General features: G+C 39.1%; 1 pseudogene; it reads left to right on the top strand.

Moving 5' to 3' along the window:
• The first annotated feature begins 10,100 nt into the window (after positions 1-10,100).
• LOC118610030 lies at positions 10,101-14,857 on the top strand (annotated as a pseudogene).
• The last annotated feature ends 8,187 nt before the right edge of the window (positions 14,858-23,044 follow it).

Below are 23,044 nucleotides of genomic sequence, written 5' to 3'. Positions count from 1 at the left end.
GGCTCTTGAGGGAGTACTAACCTTCTTTGATATTGAATGGCATTAGAAAGCTACAGAAATTAAAACAGGACAGTTCTGCACAGGTATCAAAAGGGAAATCAGTGCAACAGAAAGACTACCTAAAAAGAGGCCTAAATATCAATAAAAATTTAGTATACGATAAATGGGCAATTGAAATCACAAGCAAAAGGATGGGTTGTTTAACAAATAGTGTCAGAACTAATGACTAACAAATGGGCCCAGTTCTCCTGGGTTCCTGTTTGAATTGTATTTCCTCATCCCCTCAACCTAGGTGTCACCATGTGACTTGCATTGGCCAATGAAATACGAGTTTGAGTGATGTGTCACTTCTGAGAAACTTTAAGAGCCAGGCAGAGGAACTGGGCTTTTGTACTCCCACCCCAGTCTTTGGCTACTTGCCCTGGGGAAGAGGAACTTAAAACTTCCAAGTACTTCCAGCTCTCCAAGAAGTCATGGAAACTTCTGTGCCCAAGAGCAGTCTTCTGAAGGTGGCTGGTGGCAGCCACCTACAGCAAAGCTAGCAGGAGATGGGTGTACAGAGCTAGTCAAAGGTGGGCCTTCAACAGAGTCCACTGCAGGGCAAGCATGACCAGTATCTACTGTGAAAGCTGGTGCCAGATGGACAGGCCAAGGGAGCCAGAGAGTGGGGCAGGGGCCAGGCATTGTACCTTGAGGGGCGCTGCTTCCAGAAGTGGTATTCAAAGGAGTAAGCACAAGGAACACCCTGTCATGGGCCTGGGAGATTGTAGTTGAGAAGAGCAAAGTGTGATGATATTGAGGGGAGATCTCCAACAGTTAAAGGGACAAGGAAGCCCTTTTGTAGTTCCCCTGTCTTGCTGTATCAGCCCTCAAGAATCCAAACCTCAGACTGGCCTTGGACTGGCCCAACTCTGAGCTGGCAGCCTGCTTGCCCAGGCTCTGCAAGCTGCACTTTACCCAGGCCCCAGGGCAGCCAGCCTGAGCCTGGCTCCAGCTCTGTCCCTTTAGTAGCACCTTGACAGCACCATGGAGCCACCAAACCCAAAATCCAAAGAAATAAGAGCAAAGTTCCTCCAGTCTGGCTCCATCTGGGGCTCTGCCTCCCTCTGCACAGTAGTTGCTGTCAGCACTGTGTTCAGATCCTCTGGCGTACTTCCTATTCTTTCCCACGCCTAAGACTTCCCTGGAGTTCCTGGGACTGTTCTATAAACACTGGATTTACATTTCCCAGGCAGCCCTTACCCAATGAGTGATGGTATGGGAGGGAGAAGGAAAGTCTTGTTCTCTTGCCTGGAGGCAGGACAACCCTGGGTGCAATGGAACTGACAGACAAATACATTACTTAAAATTATTGTAATTACTTAAAATTTTAATATTACTTAACATCATTAAAACAATTTTTCTGTATGCTAAAAATAACGCTGGGGATTATTTTTTTAAGTGGGATATTTGGTCCATCTTGAGCTGGATATTTCATGCCTGTGTTGGTCAGAATTCTAGAGATGGATTCCCTCCACCTCAAATTCTTATCCACTGGTTAGTACAAAGACTAGCCTAGGTACTGCTGAAAAGAGATTTTGCAATTTAACTAAAGTTCCCAATCCATAGACATTAAAATACAGAGGTTATCTGGGTAGGCCCGATCTAACCACATAAGCCCTTTATGAAGCAGCAGAAGAAGGCAAAAAAAAAGAGATTCATAGCATGAGAATGACATGACAGGCCATTTCTGGTTTGAAGATTATGGGGGCCACATGAGAAGAAATGTGTGTGGCATTAAGTAACAGAGAGAGGCTCTAGTCACTCAACAGCCAGTGAGGAGCAGGCCCTCAGTCCTACAACAGCTAGAAATTGAATTTTGCCAACACCTGAAGAAGTTTGGAAGGGGATTCTGCCCTAGTACAACCTCCAGAGAGGTAGGTAGCTTTGCTCACACCTCGATTTCAACCTTGTGAGATCCTGAGCAGAAGACCTAGCCCAGCCTGCCCAGATGTCTGATCCACAGAAGCGTTGGATAACAAAGAGGCCTTGTTTTAAGCTGCTAAGTTTATGGTAATTTTTATGCAGCAACAGACAACTAATAAATGGTTAGTCCTCACATATGGTTAGCAAAAACTTTTGATACTTCATATTTCAAATACCCTCTCAAAAGATGAAAGTTGTTTACATTGAAATGAGTTCATTAAATTATAGACATGTTCAGGTGCTATCATTTATTTAAAGGCTGTGCCGCAGGTTCTGAAAGCAATGTACTTGTAAAGGAACACTCACAAAGAATCACTACTGTACTCCTTAAACTTTTAATTTATCAGTAATAAACTATTTCATGGAACTAAAACATAACTAGGTACATTATTAGTTGTTTGGGACAATGGACACACTTTTGAATGTTTCCCAGAGTATGCAATGCCCCCTTTTTCCTGATGCTAGAAGCCCTCTGTTTGCCTCAACACCATAACTAGTTGGGAGATAACTGAATCTGTTTGCCATTCTACAACCTTTCCTACAAACTGTTTTATACTTTTTCTATAACTTGTTTTTCTTAAGAAAATAACTTTATTTTTGGACAAATGACGAGTTTAGTTTAGGAAAAGCAGACTATATTAGATAAGCAAAAAGGAAAAACATCTTGCAATCTCACCATGCATAGGTAAATGAACTCATAAATATACACACTCCTTCATATTTTTCTGTATATTTCATTCTCTAAATGCACATATTGGTGCCTATATTCACTTTTCTATCTATACACATACACATCACTATAATTATAAGTCTATATTCATGTCTCCATCTTTCTCCATCTCCTCATCTCCACATATCTGCTCCTGTTTCTGCATCTGTCCATGTGTCTGTGTTTTCTTGACTTGTCCCTCCCTTACAGTGAGCCACACAGCCGGCGATGCATACTTCCTGAGCCAAGACATTCACTAATGATGGAGTCAAATACAGTCCCACTCCCAAGTTTTATTATCATTTCTGGGCCATCTAAAAATATGATCATCTGGTTTTGAGTACTACTCCATTGCCATCTGCCTGGAAATGGGGCATTGTCAACTCTTAGCAAATGAAAAAACAAACAAAAAATTCCATACATCTTCTGAGAGGGCTGTTTCTTTTCCTCTGCCACACTTGCTCCAGAGCAACCACCACCACTAATAACAACATGCAAATAAAACCTGCCAGGCTATTTGCCTAGAGTGAACAAAAATCCTTTCATGCAAATATTTATTGAGTCTTCTCCCAATCACTAATTAAATACTGCTTTCCACTTGACTTGGATGAGTGGAACCACTCTGGTGGATGAGTGTCACTTGTCACCTGCCACAGCACTCAGCTCACCTGGAAAAGGAGTATGGCAGAGCAGGTGAGCTGGGCTGTGCTCTCAGCAGTGAGATTCCAGTGATCAAGATAACTTCTTCAGGGTTCTCTTCCTTGGATTTTCTTTCTTCCCTGTATTCCAACCCTCACCTCCTCCTAGAATCACCTCTAAACAAACTATCCATACTCAGATTAAGACTGGTTAGAAGTCCATGGGAACACCTGGAAGCTCTAAATGGGGGCTCAGATGTGTATCATTTAGCAGCTGGGGACCCTAGAGGTGGGGCAAGGAGACTGGTCACAAAGAGGGCAGTGGGGAGATGAACACATTCATGTGCACAAGCGGTGGCAAGATGTTAGGTCAGTGATGTTAGGTCTGATCCCAGACACATTCAAGGTGTAAAACATGTGAGTCACAAGTGTGAATAACACAGGAAGGGTTTTTTTTGGGATATGTTTGGGTATTTTTGTTTTTAAAGAAATGCTCTTTTCTGTGCTTCCCAGTCTTGCCTTTTCTGGGATGTTCCGGAACTCTAGAATGACAAAGAAGCATTTCATATTCTCTGTCAGGGAAGGCAATGTCCTCCAAAAAGAATGACTCCACCCTAACTGGCTGGCAAAATGTCCCAAGGCCAGTCCCAGCCCAGTCAGAAGGAGGTCTACTAATGTGGCAATGATGTGTCATCTACTTGGTCTACTTGCCATGAGTGGCCTGACCAATCTGGGCAAGGCTGTGAGGTTTTCCAATCTGGGCTGGTGTAGTATGTGAGCAGAATGGAGCTGAGGGTGAGGACAGAGCCTGAGCAGAATGCCAAAAAAGAGATTTTGTGGGCTCTTTCCACTACACGGTGGCTCCTTTCCACCCTTGCTCAGGTTGGCTCCTGCTTCTCTCATCCTCATAGTGTCGGGGATTTCTGATACAGCCCAGTCCCTGTCGTGTCACTTCTTATCTGCAGTGCAACACCAAGCTGACCTAAAATTGCAGTATTTGGCATGGCAGGGGCGTGACCCGCACCCCATACAAATGATGAGTCACAGCCTTTGTGGTCCAGTCTGTGAGACGGTCACTTCCTGTCCTTCATGTGAGAGGCTTGCCCAAGAGCCCAGTTAGTAGACAGGCCCTAACTTCAACTCAGTTATTTCAGAAGCATCCCCACATGTGACTGGGGAAAGCAGGAAGGTGCTGGTATTAATGGGCCTCTGCTTTGGCCTCCTAGGCCATTCCTAGGCCCAGGCATATAGGCCCCATGCACTGCCCCTTCCCTGCCTACTAATCTCTGCTAATCCCCACAACAAGGGCCATTGGTAGTAAACAACTAAGAGAGGCGGATCATAGAAATTAAAGAAACATTGCTCCCGACAGTTTGCCCACCTCTCAGCCAGCATCTGAGCCTGTGATGTTCCCTTCCTAACACAGGTCATCCCATTCATGGATCATCCGAATTTGTTAGGAAATAATTCCTTATAAATGAAATCAAACCTATTTTCCTATAATGTTTTCATCTTTTCATATGCTGATTGAATATTTGTATTTCATAAACAAATATCATACCTTTTTTATTTAAATTTATTGCTATAAATTTGTACCTAGTATTTTTTATCTGTTTAAATATCTATTAGAAATATTATTTTTAGTTTTTTAGTTTGATAACTTCAAAAAATGTTAATTTATTGTTTTTCCTTCAATGCATTAGTATTCGATTTGATTGATCAAATTTATTACCTGGGTTTTATTTATTTTCTATTTATTTATGCTTTTACCTTTAGTAATTTCCGCTTATAATTCCTTTGGGTTTATCTTGCTATTTCACTTTCTACCTTTTTAGGTTGAAAACTTAATTCATCTAATGTCAATCTTTTTTCTTTTTATCAATGCACCTGTGGAAATGCATTTTCTGAGTTCTTCTTTGACCTTATCTCCCAGATTCTGATATGTAGCTCTCTAATTATTGTTTATTTCTCAATAGTCAATAATTTTTTTCCTTTTGAAACCAAGAATCACTTAGAAAGCTTTTATTAAAATTTTCAAGTTAAATTTTTGGTTAGATTTCTTTTATTAATCTTTAATTCTATTGCATTATGATAAAAAAATAAAAATCCAGCCTGTATGACTTTTCATTTTTCTGTTGAGACAGGAAAGGAAAATCTGCTTGAGGTTAGACGTTCACGGTAAAACAGACGTTGACTTCACTATCCTAGGGTTCCTTTCTGGAGATGTTCGAACCTTTCATTGTCCTCCTTAGCAAACTACAGAGGCAACACAGTGCTGATCAGACTGCAGACTGCTGGGCACTTCCTCTTTTGCCCTAGAGATTGTATTTCTCTTAACATATTTCAAAGGTAGCTTTGTGGTTTTTTTATATCCGGGGCCATAAACTAAAGCTCCAAGCCAGTGTTTCCCACACTATGTTCCATGGGATACCAGTCCTGTAGATATCAGTAGGTATATATACCTATTAATATGTGTGTTTGAGGACTGCTGAATTAAACACAGAGCTGGCTGCCTTGGGTACCTCAGAGCCTCTATATTTTTTAGTGCATTAATTGACTTTATAAGGGAAAAAATAATTGTGTTTCTCAAACTGATCTGGAATGCAACCTTTCTGTGGGACACATGGTTAATGTTCCAGAAACAGACACCATAGGTCATGCTGACCTAAGTCCTATTTTCAAATATATTCGTTTGAAGTCTTTTGTCTTGCTCAAATTTTATGTAGCCCAATGGTTAGAGTCAGTCCTTTACTCCACCCTCTCAGTGTGCTTTTATCTTGATTCTGCATTCCAGTGTTTCTGCTACCACGCTGGGATTCTTACAATTAGCAGGTCAGATTGGCCTGCAGGTCAGATCAGACTGCCACCTGTCTTCTCATGTGATGCACACCAAAGTGCTTAGAAAGAACAGGACCGAGGACAGAGCCTTGCAGTGTGCCTCTGGAATAGGGAGAACATACACATTTCATCCCATGGAACAACTTTGATTGATATAAACTGCCTAAATCAGTATTTATGAGATTTCCTTGTGCAGGTGAATCACCTGGGAATGTTGCTAAAATGCAGAATCTGACTCAATGAGTTGGGAGTGGGGTCTGAGATTCTGCATTTGCAACAAGCTCCTAGTCCTGGGACTACAGTTTGAGTAGCAAGGTATTAGAGCACTGTGCTGAGAAGGAATCTGAAGCAACATTTATGCTCAATGAAAGTATGCATGATCCATTAGTAATGTCTGCCGCAGGCAGAGGAATGACCTGTGAATACATGCCATCTTTGCCCTACTAGTCTCTATGTTTAAAATGTTTTAAGACAGTAAAGAAAAAAATTAATTATTCATACCACAGAATACTATGTAACTGTGAAAATGGATATCTATATATTCTAGGTGGCATGAATTCCAAGATATATTGTTATATTACTTAAAAGATAAGATTGGAGAATAAATTATACACTACTCTCCCATTTATGTAAAATCAATAATCATGTACTCTGACAATACCAAGAACTGACAAATCTTACACAATAATAGAAATGACAAAACTACAGCTATATGTGATTGACTATCACGAACAAAATGTTGCTTAAAGCAAGAGACACAAAAGAGAATACATGTATGATTTCATTCCATAAATTTCTAAAACTGGAAAAACTAAATTATGTCACTTAGGGATAGAAATGCAGGTGCTAAAGGTTTTTTTGTTTTGTTTTGTTTTTGTTTTTGTTTTGTTTTGTTTTTGCAAGTAAATGACTCAGAAAAGTCAGAATCACAGGCACCTAAAAGGATGAGATGGTTATGACCACGAGGGGCATACAGGGAACTCTGGGGAGGGAGCTTCTCATTTCTATTCCTTCACCTGGGTGTTAGTAGTTTTTTGTTATTAAACTCTACTTGCAAGGTTTTTTAAAAAAATTTATATATGCTATGTAAAATACATGCTATACACAATAAACTCATGTTTGTAAATAAATGTAATTGTTGTAAAGAATTTTTTTGGAAGGAGACACAGGAAACTGGTAATCATGATATTGAAGAGAATTGGGAGTTGGAGTATCCAGATGACAGGTTTACTTTGCATTTTATTTATTTTTTTCATTTGGTTTGAATGTTTTTTCCAACTCTTTCTATTAAAAATAGTTCGTCGAAGACCAGTAACTCCCATTGCCTTTCTCTCCCCCAGCTCCACAAACAAAAACAAAAACAAAAATAAAAACAAAAACATCATTCTATTTATATAGAGAACCTGTGACAGATTATTCCATCTAATCCCCTCATATCTTGGTTTAGGGGAGGATTCTACTTCCCTATCTCTTGAAATTAGGCATGATCATGTGACTTGATCTTGCTAATGAAATGTGAATAGAGGTGACATATGTCACATGTGCGGAGAAGCAGTTAACAGTCAGTAAATGTTCTCTGTCTTCCTTTCCTTCTGTGGTGGTGACCAACGGTGTAACAGATGGGGAAGCCACTGGTAACTTGGGTTTCTGATTGCAATGTATGTGTAATGTGAGTGAAAAATGAACGTGTAGATTTGAGCCGCTTAGATTTTGGCATTGTTTGTTAATGCAGCATTACCTAACTTGTACTGGCTAAGACAGAGCCCTCGTTTTTCCAAGCACACAGTTTCACACTCATACTCATATACCCACCTTTTAACCTATTCCTTTTAGGAAAAGATAAATGACCATGACTGATCATGGTGAATCTTTAGGTGTCCAAAAGATGAAAGTTAAATTCCTCTTCATTTTAAAGGAAAATCAAAATGGATAGTTATCTGTGGAAAAGACTCTTATACACTTTCCCACAGGTGGACTCTCAGTATGTCTTCTACAGGACTAGTATGTCTTCTTGTGGGGAAGAAGAGAGTGGAGATTAGGAGAGGGACAAGGATGCTAATAAGACCTACTTAGTCATGAAGGGATTTTTCTTGCCTTGTTCTTCTACATCTCTTTTCCCATCAACCTGCAGACCCTCCTGTTATGGCCCTGGAGACAGGATACAGAACCTGAGGGGCGGGGTGTCCCTATCAGAATAGGGCATCAGAAATAAGGAAGAGAGGGCATTTACCAAGAATGATGGGGCCATCCATGCTATCTAATAGCAGGGACACATGGGTTGAGGATTCGATAAGTCTTAAATAATTGATTAAAGGAATATGAATGTAGGCCTTTTCACCAACCCCTCTTTCATTTATTTTACTTGTTCAGTCCATCTTTCTAGCTCATGGAGAGTGCCCTAAAGCCTGGAGTTATCATCTAATGTACTAACAATTTCTTCACACTTTGAATCACTTACAATTTGATAACATTTTTTCTATTTTTTTTTTTTATTCCAAATCACTGATAAACATGGTGAATAAATAGGTCAGGGGCAAGGACAGATCCCTGGTTGTACACTTTTAAAGAATGTAGAAGTAAGTTTCCTTTAACAAAAAATCCACTCAATTTCTTGAGTATGTGCACAAGGGTATCTTAAATTTGGATAGCTTATTACCATACAAAGATGTTGGGATCTGACTTTTACCAGGGGGATACTATGTAAGGCTATGAGCTTCTACCTTTGGGGTCTGGGAGTATACTGAAATATTTTTTTAAATAAATGATACAATTTTTTATTAAACTATATCACTGCTGATAAAGGATCTTAAATTCTCTCTTCTTTTAGGCATGAATTCTATTTTCTCAGCCTTCAGGATTCTAGGAGCAACCTTTAGAAGACATCATATAAGGTCTACAAATCATTTGGCTAATTGTATTCTTTTTTTTTTTTTTCATTGTGTGGTCTATAAGAAGATATATCTTATCTCTCAATCTAGGTGTGGTCACCAGACTTTAAGATAGTCCCAATGATCATCACTTCAGAGTATTCATGCCCTTGGGTACTCCCCTCCCCCCCCCCCCATTCTGAAGCAAGGCTGGCCTGTGTGATCAATAGAATATGGCAGAAGTGACTGTGTGTCTTCTAAGTCTAGGTCATAAAAGGCATCACAGCTTCCACCTTGGCCTCTCGAATTGCTTGCTCTGGGGAAAGCTGGCCTCTATGCCATAAGGGTGCTCAAGAAGTCTCTTGGAGAAGCCCATATGGAGAGGAGCCAACTTACCGGCCATAGGAGTGAGCCTTGGCCAAGTCTCCAAGTCACTACAGCTCTGGATGACATGTGAGTGTCACCTCAAAGGATACCCTCAGCCAGAAACCCTCAGTTAAGCCACTCCCAAATTCCTGAACTTCAGAAACTGTGGGAAGTATTCAGTACTTACAATTTAAGCCTCTAAATTTACGGTAATTGCTTACACAGCTGTAGTAACCAATGCACAAGTCCTGGAGCTCATGACATTAATCAATATTTAAAGTTGAAGCTTTGATAGGGAATAGTGCAGCAGATTAGGGACACAGATTAGGGATAAGCTCTGCTTACCATGCTTACCCAAAAAAGAAAAAGAAAAAAGAAAAGAGAAAAAAAAAAAGCTTTCAGCAGCTTTTCTGACCCAAAGATATTTTCTTTAACCATACAAAACCCCAGGACTTCCTACCACATGCAGGGGGAAATCAGGCTCTTTCTACCCCTAAATCAAGTTCGGTTCAATTAATTAGAAATATAAAGAGCACCTGCTATGTGTCAGGCCCTGTGTGAGGTCCTGGGGGTTTGAGGACAAATCATACTGCTTTTCTTTCAAGAGCTCACATTTTAGCAGGAGAAGCAGCCTCACATGTACCTACCTAATAATTGGGCAGTGAAACAGATGTTCCTGGTATGTTATGATAGTGGGAGGAGGGAGGAACAGGAAGGATGAGGGCACTCAGAGGTGGTGGGGCCTTGGGAAAGAAGCAAGATTTTTCCAGGAGAAGTGGGGATGCAAAGGTAGGAAAAAGGTATTCATTCTAGGTAGAGAGAGTGGACAAACATGAATTCACACCCAGTCTGATGAGTCTGGGAACTAGAAAGATGGGGCAGGGCCAGCTGGGAAGAGTCTTGAAGACTCTGCTAAGGAATATGGATTGTCTCCTGCAAAAAGAAAAGAGTAAACGATGGAGGGTGGTATTAGGAGCAAGCTGGGCAGGTAGCAGAAGGTTTCAAACCAGACCAAAATGAATGGTTAAACAGTAGTGGTTTTACAAAAAGGCACTCTGAAGAAAATGTGGAGAAACTGAGACAGGGAGCCTTGTTGTGAGCTATTGTCTCAGCAAGAGCTGATGATGCCTTGAGTTGGGATGGTGGTTGTAGGAATGCAGGGGACAGTTTCAGGGCCACTTCAAAGATGGAGGAAGCCAAAAACATCAACAGTAACTAAGGCAGAGATTAGTTGTGTGAGAGTTTTGCAGGGATTGCTCCCAGGAGAAGAGGAGTGAGGGAAGCAGATGCAGAGGAAGCAGCTGAGAAGGATATGATTTCATGTGGAATCTTGCCTTAGCATGATCCCCAAAACAGCTCTGTAGCATAAATAGCACTACAGCGTTAGTTTCACGTTGAAGCAAGAGGGCCTGCCTTTTAAACAACAGTGTCAGGTAATTTTCCCAGGTAAGAGGACCCTGGTTGGCCAAGAACAACACCCTGGAGAAGGGGGCAGTTGTAGGTCACCAGCAACCAACGCTCAGTGCAGCTGGGGGAGGGATGCATCAGGCAGGTGTTAAGGGCTGAATTGTGTTCTCCCAAAATTCTGTTGAAGCCCTAATTCCCAGTACCTCCGAATGTGACTGTATGTGGAGAGACGGCCTTTTAAAGTGGTAGTTAAATTAAAAAGCAGCCATTAGGGTGGGCCCTAATCCATCCTGGCTGGCATCCTTATAAAAAGAGATTCGGACACAGAGACACCAGGGGGAGTATACACGCACAGAGATGTAATTTGTAAACAATTTCGACTGAAATTGGTTAAAAGACCATCACTAAACACAGCTGCAAAAAAAGCATGTAAAAAACAAATTAAAAAACTCTACCTTATTCTACATTGCCCTGCCATACACTGTTAAAGGTGGAAAATTTTCAAGTGGGCCAACTTCTGCTTCTGTAATCTGCTTACTTTATGTTAACCAGGGTGTGGTTCTAGGCTTTATAAACTGTCTCTTTTGGGAGCTCAGGGCTGATCTCTAACCCTGCTAGGTAGAGAGTCAGTCGCTGGCTGGCTAATAAAGGCTCAAGATTCATCTCAATTGGCTCCGTGGGTCTTAGATTTGATTACACCACAACAATACCTCTGTACTTTGGTTAAAGCCAAGAGAAATTAATAAACAAAAAAACAGTTATTCAAATGCTAAGTTTAAAAAAAATCATAGATTACTATTAGAAAGACATATGAACAATAAGCATTGGTATTATAATCAAGCACTACACATACTATACAATACTTTGGGTCAAATAGATTTAGGAAGGTTTACACCTTCGGTAGCTATATCTCTAAATATTAATTGATATCAATACTTTATCTTCTTGTTATTGAATCCTAATAAAAGTGTGACATATAATTGAGTGTATGGACACCCAGTATTAATTATTAATTTTAAACTGCAGTTTGGGATTAGCAAATTATTCTTTATAAAGTATAAGTTTAAATCTTTTTAATATAATACAACCAATAAAGGGGAAGAATTTATTGTAAGGACATGAGGTACATCCTTATATAATAGAAATGCAGAAATGCACGAGGCTGCAGGAAGGGACTGGAACCAAGTTGGACAAGTCAGGAATCCCTGCAATCGTCCCTCTGACCTCCCTCATCACCTTTCTTTGCGTCCTTTTCTTCCTTCTCCTCTTAACTCCTCCTCCTCATCATCATCCTCCTTCCTCTCTCTATGTCTCTGTGAATTGGCTTTTTCTGCTTCTTGGGCCTTGTGACAGAAGACGGCCGTGGTGATGTGCTGGAGCTACCTTAGGGATTAAAATGGTGGGAAAATAAGAATCTATAGTAACATTGCTTATTTATTCATAAAGAAGTGAAGGGAAATATAAGAATTAGGAAGTGCAGTCAATGGTTGGTGGGGGAGGCTTTACTGGGAGATTAGAGGATAAGAATGGGAAAGAAGCTGACTGAGTAACTCTTGACACATTTTGATTTGGATTTTAAACTACGTGAAAGTATTACCTATTCAAAAATTAAACTTAAAATAGTATATTTTGAACTTCATAGTAGCATATAATTTGTATATATATTCAAATTATGTATTTAACATTTGCTTACATAGAAGTACTTTAAAGATATACAGTAGCTAGCTGAAAGAGGAAGCAAAATTAGTGTCTCAGAAATAAGGAATAAAGTAAGTCATAGTATAGACTGGGTTGGTGCACACAATCCAAGTCAGATGTCCTCATAATTATTTCAGAGCTGATTACAATATGAAATGCCAAAGTAAAAAAAAAAAAAAAAAAGAAAATATATACAATCTAAAATATAATAATTTAGTAATAATAATGTTGCTTAAAAAACTCAGATTAGGGAGAGGGAAGAGGTAGACGGGGGAAAAAATTAAAATCATTAAAAAAACTCCACCTCAGATTATATTATAAATTTTGGGAAGGCCCCAAAGATAATTTCACTCCAACTCTGACAGGGTATCATAGATTAAAGAAAGCTTTTGAAAAATGTGAAGTCAACTACTAATAGGACTGAAAATAGGATATGTACTTTGTACAATTTCATAATTATGAAAGGTACATACATACTATGCAATTTTCAAATTATACTTATGAAAGAGGAGAAAGTACAGTCCATATAGCAAAAAGTAGAAAATGAAGAAAAAACATAAGAACAGGATTAAATGCATAAGTAAGATGAACTATGCCAATTGTAGTAATAATATAAGCCAATTAAACTCTATTATTAAAAGACAGTGATTTGTAGATTAGGGCACAAAGCCATAACTATATGCTGTTTACAAACCACATCAATAATGAAGTAAGCAAAAAGGATAAAAATGAAAAAAAAAGTAAAAATTATATCAGGGAAATACAAATAAAAAGAAAAGCAAGATAGCAAATTTACATCAATAAGGTAGAATTCAAAGTGCTCTTGTTACACTGATACATTTCACAATTTTACTTCTGTGCATTAAAATATTCAAAATAAAAAATTGAAATCAAATTTATAAAGTGTAAATTTAAAAATTTCTAAAATTTTTAAAGAAAGTAAAACATAGTCATTATAGAGATTTAATTCACTCTCAGTATTAACCTATCGAGGAGGGCAAGAAATAACACTATAGAAGATCTGAATAATACAATAAAATTGATTTGTTAATTATAAATCAAGAAGTATCCCCTAGAAATGTAGAGTATATCAATATAATCAGCATCCGAGGGGCAAAGAAATGCACTATTTAGAAAAAATGCACTATTTATTAGAAAACAAAAACAACAAAACTCAGTGTACTTATAAAAGCAGAAAATATCCTGGTCACTTTCTCTGATCACAATATGATAAAAGCTGTAGATGAAAAATAAAAGTTTAAATTTAAAAAACTTAACTACAAAAAAAATTTAAATTGCCCTTCTAAACAACGTTTAAGACAAAGAAGAAAGAATAATCGACATTGTAAGGTAAACGTGCGTCACGCCGAGAGAAGTTTTAAAAGCAAGCCTTTATTGGGAGAGTGCTCCCGGGCAAGGTTCTCTGGTCTGGAGAGGAGAGGGGCCAGAGAAGTCAGGCCCTGGGACGGGAGGGCGTAGTTTTTATAGGGTTATGTGGGGGTAGGGTATAGAATGGGGAATGTCAGTTGAACATCCGGATTAAGGTGGTGGCGGATTAGGGTGGTGGGCCAGGGCTTTAGGGTGGGCCCTTGTAGGATTCCAATGTCAAGCTGGGAAGCCTCCAGGCAGACCTCCACCGACCTAACAGACACCTCAACTGTTTAGAAGATAAAAATGACAAAATGAGCTGAGTGGTCACTCTTGCATCGCTGTCTTGGTAGGCATAGCCTACTGCTGCTGCACGGTAGCTGCAGCCACAGCCGCCAGGGCCAGCCCTCTGGCTTCCTGCGTTTGGTCCAGGCCCCTGGTCCAGCTGCCTCTATCCTGTCAGTCCACTGCTACTTCTATGGGTCACGTGAGACAGATGAGCTGTTTGATGTTCACTGGATGACATACTTCAATAAGGCAGATATCGATGCCTGGGAATTGTGTAAACTTTACTCCATAAAGGGATGAACACACTTTGTTGGCTATGATCTGAATCCAGAGCCCAAAATAGTCGACACTGCTTTGTGGGCATACAGTGAAATAATTTTGCTAGTGTTGTTCACGTCCTAGAGATTGTTAAGGACAAAGCAGGACCTCTTAAGGAAATCTTTTCTTATGTCATCCAGGAGCTTAGACCAACTTTAAATGAAATGGGAATCTCTACTCCAGAGGAACTGAGCCTTGACAAAGTGTAAATCCCACGGATTGGCTTCCAAAGGATTTACTGATAATGCTACTTGGTTGTAAATAATCACCTGGAAATACTGATGATAACATATTACCTTATTTGAACAAATTTTTCTTTATTGAATACCAAACATGTAATGGTAACTTGGACTTTAATAAAAAGGAAATGAGTTTGAACTGAAAAAAAAAAAAAAGGCAAAACGATACATCAAAATTCATACAATAGGGCCCAAACTGGAAATTAATATCTTAAAAGTTTTCAACATCAATAAAGCATAATGAAGTAAGTTAACTAATGTAATTCAAGAATTTGAGAACATAGAACTAGGGAACATGAATAAAAGAAATCAGTCAATCAAAAACAACTAATAAATTAATAGAATACTGTTAAGGGTGGAAAATTTTCCAGTAAGCCAGCATTAAGGATTTACTCTGATTCTGTTAACCAGGGTGCAGTAATCTGTTCAAAGATATGCTAAGGGCCAACTTCTGCTTCTGTAATCTGCTTGCTTGTTTGATATTAACCAGGGTGTGGTAATCTGCTCAAAGATATACTAAGGGCCAGCTTCTGCTTCTGTAATCCGCTTTCTTGTTTGATATTAACCAGGGTGTGGTAATCTGCTCAAAGATATACTAAGGGCCAGCTTCTGCTTCTGTAATCCGCTTGCTTGTTCTAGGCTTTATAAATTGCTTTTTTTGGGAGCTCGGTGCTGATTCTGTGACCCTGCATGGTGGAGAGAGTCCTGGCCGGCTAATAAAGGCTCACAATTCATCTCAATTGGCTTTGTGGGCCTTATATTTGATCTCAGCACAACAATACTAAATAAACTTTTATATTTATATTAATTTTTAAAAGGGGCACCATAGTTGACTCTGAGTAACTGAAACCATGGAAAGTGAAAATGCAGATAATGGGGGACTACTGTAACACAAAAGAATGGGGAAGGGTTGTTTAATTCATCATATCAGGATAACATTAGTAGGAATTGGAGGGGAAGATATTTAATTTCTCCTTTCACATAATTCAGCAAAAATCAATTCGCAGTATATTATATGCTCTCTCTAGGGCTGATTTTTAAAGTTTTTTTTAAAAACTTTTAATTATGGCAAAATAGATGTGACACAAAATTTACTTTCTTAACCATTTTAAGTGTACAGTTAATTAGTATTAAATACATTCACATTGTCGTGTATTTTGCAAAACTGAAAGTCTATACCCATTTAACAACAATGCCTTCCCTCCTCTCCTCAGTCCCTGGCAACCACCACTCTACTTTCTTAATGAATTTGACTACTGTAGATACCTCTGATAAGTGGAATCATGCAGTATCTGTATTTTTGTGACAGGCTTATTTTGCGTAGCACACTGTCCTCAAGGTTCATCTATGTTGTAGCATGTGTCAGTACTGCCTTCCTTTCTAGGGCTGAATTACTTTTCGTTGTGGGTATGTTTTGTTTTGGGAAGAGGCAGTGAAGTCATACCCATGACTCCTGTCCTGATTCTGTCTTTGCCAGCAATTTATTTAGCACAAGTTCCCTGTGGGAATTTTAATAATTCACAAGCCGATATCATACAGGAGAATATCTTTTAATAAGCAAAATAAAGAAATAACATACTCTGAACAAATGAGATATTAACCATACTATTAAAGGGAGTCAAAAGGAATAAAGTTCAAATTTAACAGAGGGGTACCTTTTTATATGAGTTTGGTTTCTCTGGAGAAATGGTTTGTCCAATCATGAGCTGACTTTCATCTGCCAGAACAGAATGAAATTCCCTTGTTGCTAGAGCACGTTGCTGGGGATAACTAGATGCTGGTGTTAGTAAGCAAGCTGATCCTCCTTCACAGAGCCACTGTGCAGCTTTTGCTGCTGCCGATAAGAGAGTAGCCCTTAGCACGGCAGGAGCTAATTTCACCAAGGGTCTTTGGAGAGCTTATTGAGGTCAGTAAAATGTCATCTTTGCCCCAACTGAAATTCTTAAATAGTCCTCACAAACTCTCAGTATTTATAGTCAAAATATCCCCTTGACATAGCTGCTTTTCTGCATGTTTTTCTTGATAAGCCCCCAGCTGTGCACATCATGAATTAGGCCACTTAGAGACTTATCAATCGATAATATAGGATGATGACATCCTGACACTACCTACTTCATAGTTATATAAAAACTTTATTTCTAAAAACAACTTTTGTTTCTGTCACGAACAAGTGTTTTAAAACAATGTTTAAGTCATAAATAAGTAGATTTGAAATCATATCAAACCAATATACAAGAGTGTATATTATATACCACATTTTATTTATTCATTCGTTCATTCGTTGATGGATACTTGGGTTGCTTCTACAGTTCAGCTATTTTGAGTAATGTTACTATGAACTTGGATGTAATATCTCTTCAAGACCTTACCTTCAATTCTTTGAGTTATAAACACAGAAGTGGAATTTCTATGGTTATTCTATTTTTAATTTTTTGAGGAACCACCATTCCATAGTGGCTGCACCATTTTACATTTGCATCAGCAATGCACGATGTTCAAATTTTTCCACATCCTTGTTAAGGGTGGAAAATTTTCAAGTGGGCCAACTTCTGCTTCTGTAATCTGCTTGCTTGTTTGATGTTAACCAGAGTGTGGTAATCTGCTCAAAGATATGCTAAGGGCCAACTTCTGCTTCTGTAATCTGCTTGCTTTATGTTAACCAGAGTGGTTCAAGGCTTTATAAACTGCCTCCTTTGGGAGCTCAGGACTGATCTCTAACCCTGTGTGGTAGAGAGTCAGTTGCTGGTGTTATGGGTGGACAATTTTTCAGTAAGCCAGTATTAAATATTTACTTCTGATTCTGTTAACCAGGGTGTGGTGATCTGCTCAGGGATGTGCTGGTGGCTATATAAACTGCCTCTTCTGGGAGCTCGGGGCTGATCTCTTCTAACCCTGTGTGGTAGAGTCAGTCGCTGGCTGGCTAATAAAGGCTCACAATTCATCTCAATTGGCTCCGTGGGTCTTGGATTTGATCACACCTCAACAATCCTCACCAACTCTTGTTATTTTCTGTTTTGTTTGGAATTATCGCCATCTCGATGGATTTGAAATGGTATCTCAGTGTGGTTTTGATTTGCATTTCCCTAATGATTAGTGATATTGAGCATCTTTTCATATACTTAATGGCCACGTCTATACCTTCTTTGGAGAAATGTTTATTCAAGTCCTTTGCCCATTTTTGAATTTTGTTGTTGTTGTTTAGTTGTTGGTGTTTGCTTCCTATTCTGGATACTAATTCTTATCAGATATGTGCTTTGCGAATATTTTCCCTCATGTTGTGGACTGTCTTTTCCATCTGTTTATAGTATCCTTTGATGCACAAAAAGTTTTAATCTTGATGAAGTACAAATTTATTTTTTTCTTTTTGTAGCCTGTGCCTGTGGTGTCATATCCAATAAATCATTGCCAAAGTCAATGTTATAAAGCTTTTCCCTACATTTTCTATGAAGTTTTATAGTTTTAGTTCTTACATTTAGGTCTTTGGTCTATTTTGAGCTAATTTTTGTATATGGTGTTAGGTAAGTTCCAAATTCATTTTCTTTTTGCATGTGGATATCCAGTTTTTTTCAGCATCATTTGTTTAAAAAGACTGTTCTTTCCACCACTGAATGGTCTTGGCATCCTTGTCAAAATAATGTCACCATATATGTGAAGGGTTATCTCTGGGCTCTCTAGCACAATGGAATTCCCTGGGAAGCTTTAAAAAACATTTTATCTGGGCCCCCACTCCCAGGGGCTCGGATGTAAGTGCAGCCTGAGCACATAGATTTTTAAATATCTATAGGTGCTTCTAATATGCGGCCAAGGTGGAGTATGAAGAGTTAACATTGATTGAGAGCTTACTTTGCACCAGGCTTCATTCCATGTTTTACATTTTTTAAATCTCACAATAGCCTTATGAGTTAGGTCTATTTTTTTCCTGTGTATAGAGGGGCTAATAAGTCACAAAGAGGTTACGTACTTCCCAAGGACATATAATTCGTAAGTTGCAGAGTCTCCACTTGAACTCCAGAGACTGTGCCCCTTATGGCCATGCTGTGCTACTGAGGGTCACACGAAAGTCCCTGTCATGATCCCTGCCTCAAGGTTCCCTTGGGTGTAAAGATGGCCCATAATCTAAACGGCAGGAACATCTCCACCCCTGCTAGACTGTTCTGGGCTCCAAGAACAGACATAATAGACACAAAAGGGAACCTCAGAGTCTATTTAAGCTTCTGGACCCTCCCATGATGTAACCTTCAAATCATGACTGAACTGCTTCCCAGAGGCATCTGAGCTGGGACTCCAGACCACCCGGCTCTTCTCCAGCCCCTTCTAATTCTCATCACTGTTTGTCCCCTCACTCTCTCCCTATTTAAGGAGTGCATGGATTTCATTATATAGGGCTTGCAGTCTGGGAGCCATCAACACCATTGCATCAAATCACATGTTCATGTTGGGAACTGCGGTCCTGCAGAGAATCAAGGTGGTTATTTTTCCCAATCTCCTGGGAGACCCTTTTAGGGCATCCTCAACCCAGCTGAGGAGTCCTGAGGAACCAGAGGGAATCTGGGAATAAAAAAATCTCTGTCTCCTACTCCCTTCCCAGTCATTGTGAACATAAGTCCTAAAAGGAAAAGGGAGTGAAAATCATGATGAAAGTTGAGGAAGTTTGTTTGTTTGTTTTAAAAAAACGCCTAAATAAGTAAATGTGAGGTTAGAAAATAATCTTTATTTAAAAAACAAGTCCAATAAGAATTTTTTTTTAAAAAAAAACTACATATATTAGTTATCTATTAATGCCCAATAAATTACCTCAAAATTTAGCAGCTGAAAAATACAATAAACATTATCTTGAGTTGTTTCTGTGGGTGGGTCAGGAATTTGGGGGCAGCTTAGCTGGGCATTCTCACCTCGGTCTCTTTGGAGACTGTGGTCAAGATGGTGGTAGCAGTGAGGCTACGGTTATCTGAAGTCTTGACTGGACTGGAGGATCCACTTTCTAGATTTGAGTGGCTGTTGGCACAAGGCCTCAGTTCCCTAGACATGGCATCTGACTTCCTCCAGAGTGAGCGGTAGAAGACGACACAAGCCAAGCCACAGAAGCCATCCGCCATTGTTTCTACAACATCTCATTTGTTATGCAAGTCTCCCTCCTTCAATGAACTACCAGGAGGCAGGGATCACTGAAGATCATCTTGGTGACTGAATACCATACAACATAAATAAAAATACGAGCTAGCATGTCTGTAGTGCTCATTTTGAGCAAGGCACGTTCCCAATGTAGTAATACATTTCGTTCTCCCTATACCCCTATGAGGTAAATATTGTTCTTATTCTTATTTTACATATGAGGAGAATGAGGCACAGAGAAGTTCAGCTACTGGGCCAACGATCCACAGCTAGTAGGAATGGAGGCAGAAATTAAACTCAGGTGACCTGGTGCCAAAGTCCTGCTGTCAACCTGGATACACCACTACCTCCATGGCGCATTGAAATAATGAGGATTAAATCAAAAGAGTTAGAAAGAAGATAAGGTAAATTTTAGAGCAGGGGAAAAAAACAGAGAGTTGGGGAGAGAAAGTCAGTGAAAATAAAGGGATAAAGTAGATCAATTAGATGGCAATGGTTTAAAATGGAAGCCATAGAAGGCTAGAATAAAAAGCAGGATAAGATTATAGCTTAAAATTCTGCAAAGCAAGATTAAGAGTTTTAAAAAGAACAATAGAGGGAGAGACACAAAGCTAAAGCACAGAAAAAGGGTTTACAAAGATATAAAAGAAACTGAAACCAAATCTATACATAAGAGATCATCAATGAGGAGGTCAAAAATGGATAGAGGGTAGAAAAATCTTTCTAGAGGCAGCTGAGGAGGGACTGAAAGAGGGTTTTTAGGACACTTCAAGTTCAGCCTGTCAGAAAATAGGCAGGAAAGCCTCAGGTACCCTTCACATCCGATGTCTTCATTCTCTGTGGTTCCTGGACCCCTCTCCTGGGCCTCTTGCTTCCACCTCAGAAGACTTGAGACAGAGTTTTCTGAAACACTGCTTCGCAAAGCAGAGTCCTTGAACCAGCAATATCTCACCACTGAAGCTTGTCAAAATACAGAGTCTGAGGCCTTACCTCAGGCCCGCTGATTCAGCCTCCGCATTTTAGCAAGATCCCAGGGGATTTGTGTGTACATTAAAGTTGGAGAAGTGCTGCTTTACAAGAAATATCGCATTGCTTCCTTTGAGTTTTAATTTATGACATTTTAAAATAAAAATAATGTGGCAAATACTTTGGAACCTATAACTCAGATATTGTAACTTAGCATATTGACAAATTTTCTCAGATCTACTTTTTTTACCTTAACAAAACATTAGAAATATAGTTTCTTCCCGTGCCTACACGCCTTCCCGCTCAGTTCTGTTTCCTTCCCTGACGATGGCTACTGCTATGAAGTTGGTATGTTTCCTCCCCTGTACTTTATTTGCACCTTTATTACAAATGGTAGAATCCATAAATGCAGAGTTGTTTTTGTGTGCATTGCATTTTACATAGTGTCATACTCTATGGTTCTTTCTGCAACTTGCTTCTTTAACTCGGCATTGAGTCTTAAAAGTTCATACCTTTAAGATATATATAAGCTGAGTTCACTCATTTTAATAGCTGTATATATTCCTTAGGTTGCATTTTTGTAAAATATATTAGTTCCCCTATTGAGTAACATTTAAGCTGTTTGCAATTTTTTTGCTGTTTCAAAAATAAATAAATAAAGCTGAAATGAATATTTTAGGTCTCTGTGCACAAGTGTCAGAGTTTCACAATTGCAAATACTTAGGAGAGGGTTTTGTGGGTTGCCCTGTATTTAGAACTTTATAGTTACTGAATATTATCGAATTGCTTTCCAAAATAGTAGAGCTGATTTATTCCTACCAACTATGTGTGAGCATTGCTCTATCGTCGAATTCTTACCTACATTTAATTGTGTCGGCGTTTTAGGCACTGTGGGCTGGCTAACCGAGTACCTGTCCTAACCCTTTCTGCCTAAATTACTTCTGTTATAGATATTTGGAAAACTAATGTTGACATCAGGACACCCAAACCTGCAGAGAAATTTTGTAAGAGTTTATTTGAGCCAAAACTGACGATTGCCAGGAAGCAAAATCTCAAATGCTTCCGAGAAATGATAGTTTGCAGTTTCTTTTATGCATTCGGAATGAAGGAGGGAGGGAACTAGGGAGATTAGCAAAGATGGAAGAAAGCAAGGTGGGGATTGGATTACAGGATAGTTAACAAGGTTATGTGCTCCCTTGAATGTGATTATGCTTGTCTCCCAGGGGTCTGAAAAAGAGAATTACTCTGTCATTTTAAAGGTGCGTTAACCTAGATGGTAAGAACAATGGCCAGGGCTTCCTTAAAACTTTCTCTGAAGAAATTATAGGCCTTGGTTGTGACTACCCACCATGACCTGCCCGGTTAGGAATTTATGATCAGATCACCCTGTGAGGTTACTTTTGGACACTGATTTATTAAAGCACCCCTATTTTGTTCATACTAAACACCCACATTCTCTTCTCCATTTTATCAGGGTGGCCATGTAACAGTCCTGGACAGTGTCTCTCTCTCATGTTTTAATAAAGAACAAAGTAGAAGCAAAATTGGCAAAATGTCAATTGATTGCAGGTACATAAGTGTTGAGCTATATCATTTTCTGTTCTTTTCTGATGTTTTAAATCGTGCAGCAAAAGTTGGCTGGAGGGATTCTACAGCTTTTGCTTTTCTGACCAGATGGACAATATATTTACTTTGATCTTTCTTCTCTGATTCTGGCTTTAAAATTGGGTGAGATGCCTGAAGGCTCACCAGCTACCTTGCAATCGTGTGGTTAAGCTACTACTGAACTGATGATGTTCACAGTCTTTTACCTCTAGACTTCTCCAGAGTTCTTGTTATGTGAGAAAAAGAATCTAGTATCTGTGAGTCATGGTACTTAGAACTTGTTACTTGTAACCTAATGCATTCCCGATTAAAATAGCCAGGTCGATTTTTGCCAATATGGAAGATGTAAACGGTATCTCCTCGTGTTTTAATATGCATTTCCCTGCTTACTAAAGAAGTTGATCTTCATTTTATATGTTTACATGTTTCATGTGTTTATTGGTCATAGAATTCATTCTTTTACCTATTTTCTTTTTCGGTTGTGTGTCCTTCCCTCACTTGTATGTTTTAAAAAATATTTTGGATACCAGTTCTTTCTCAGTTATATACATTACAAATTTTATCTCCCAAAGTGTAGCTTTTCTTTTTCCAGTTTTATCGAGAAATAATTGACATACATCACTGTATAAGTTTAAGACATACAGCATGGTGTTTTTATTA

This window comes from Rousettus aegyptiacus, unplaced genomic scaffold (genome assembly GCF_014176215.1).
Source record: "Rousettus aegyptiacus isolate mRouAeg1 unplaced genomic scaffold, mRouAeg1.p scaffold_m13_p_12, whole genome shotgun sequence".
NCBI lineage: Eukaryota > Metazoa > Chordata > Mammalia > Chiroptera > Pteropodidae > Rousettus > Rousettus aegyptiacus.
This window is presented reverse-complemented; position numbering and strand designations above follow the sequence as displayed.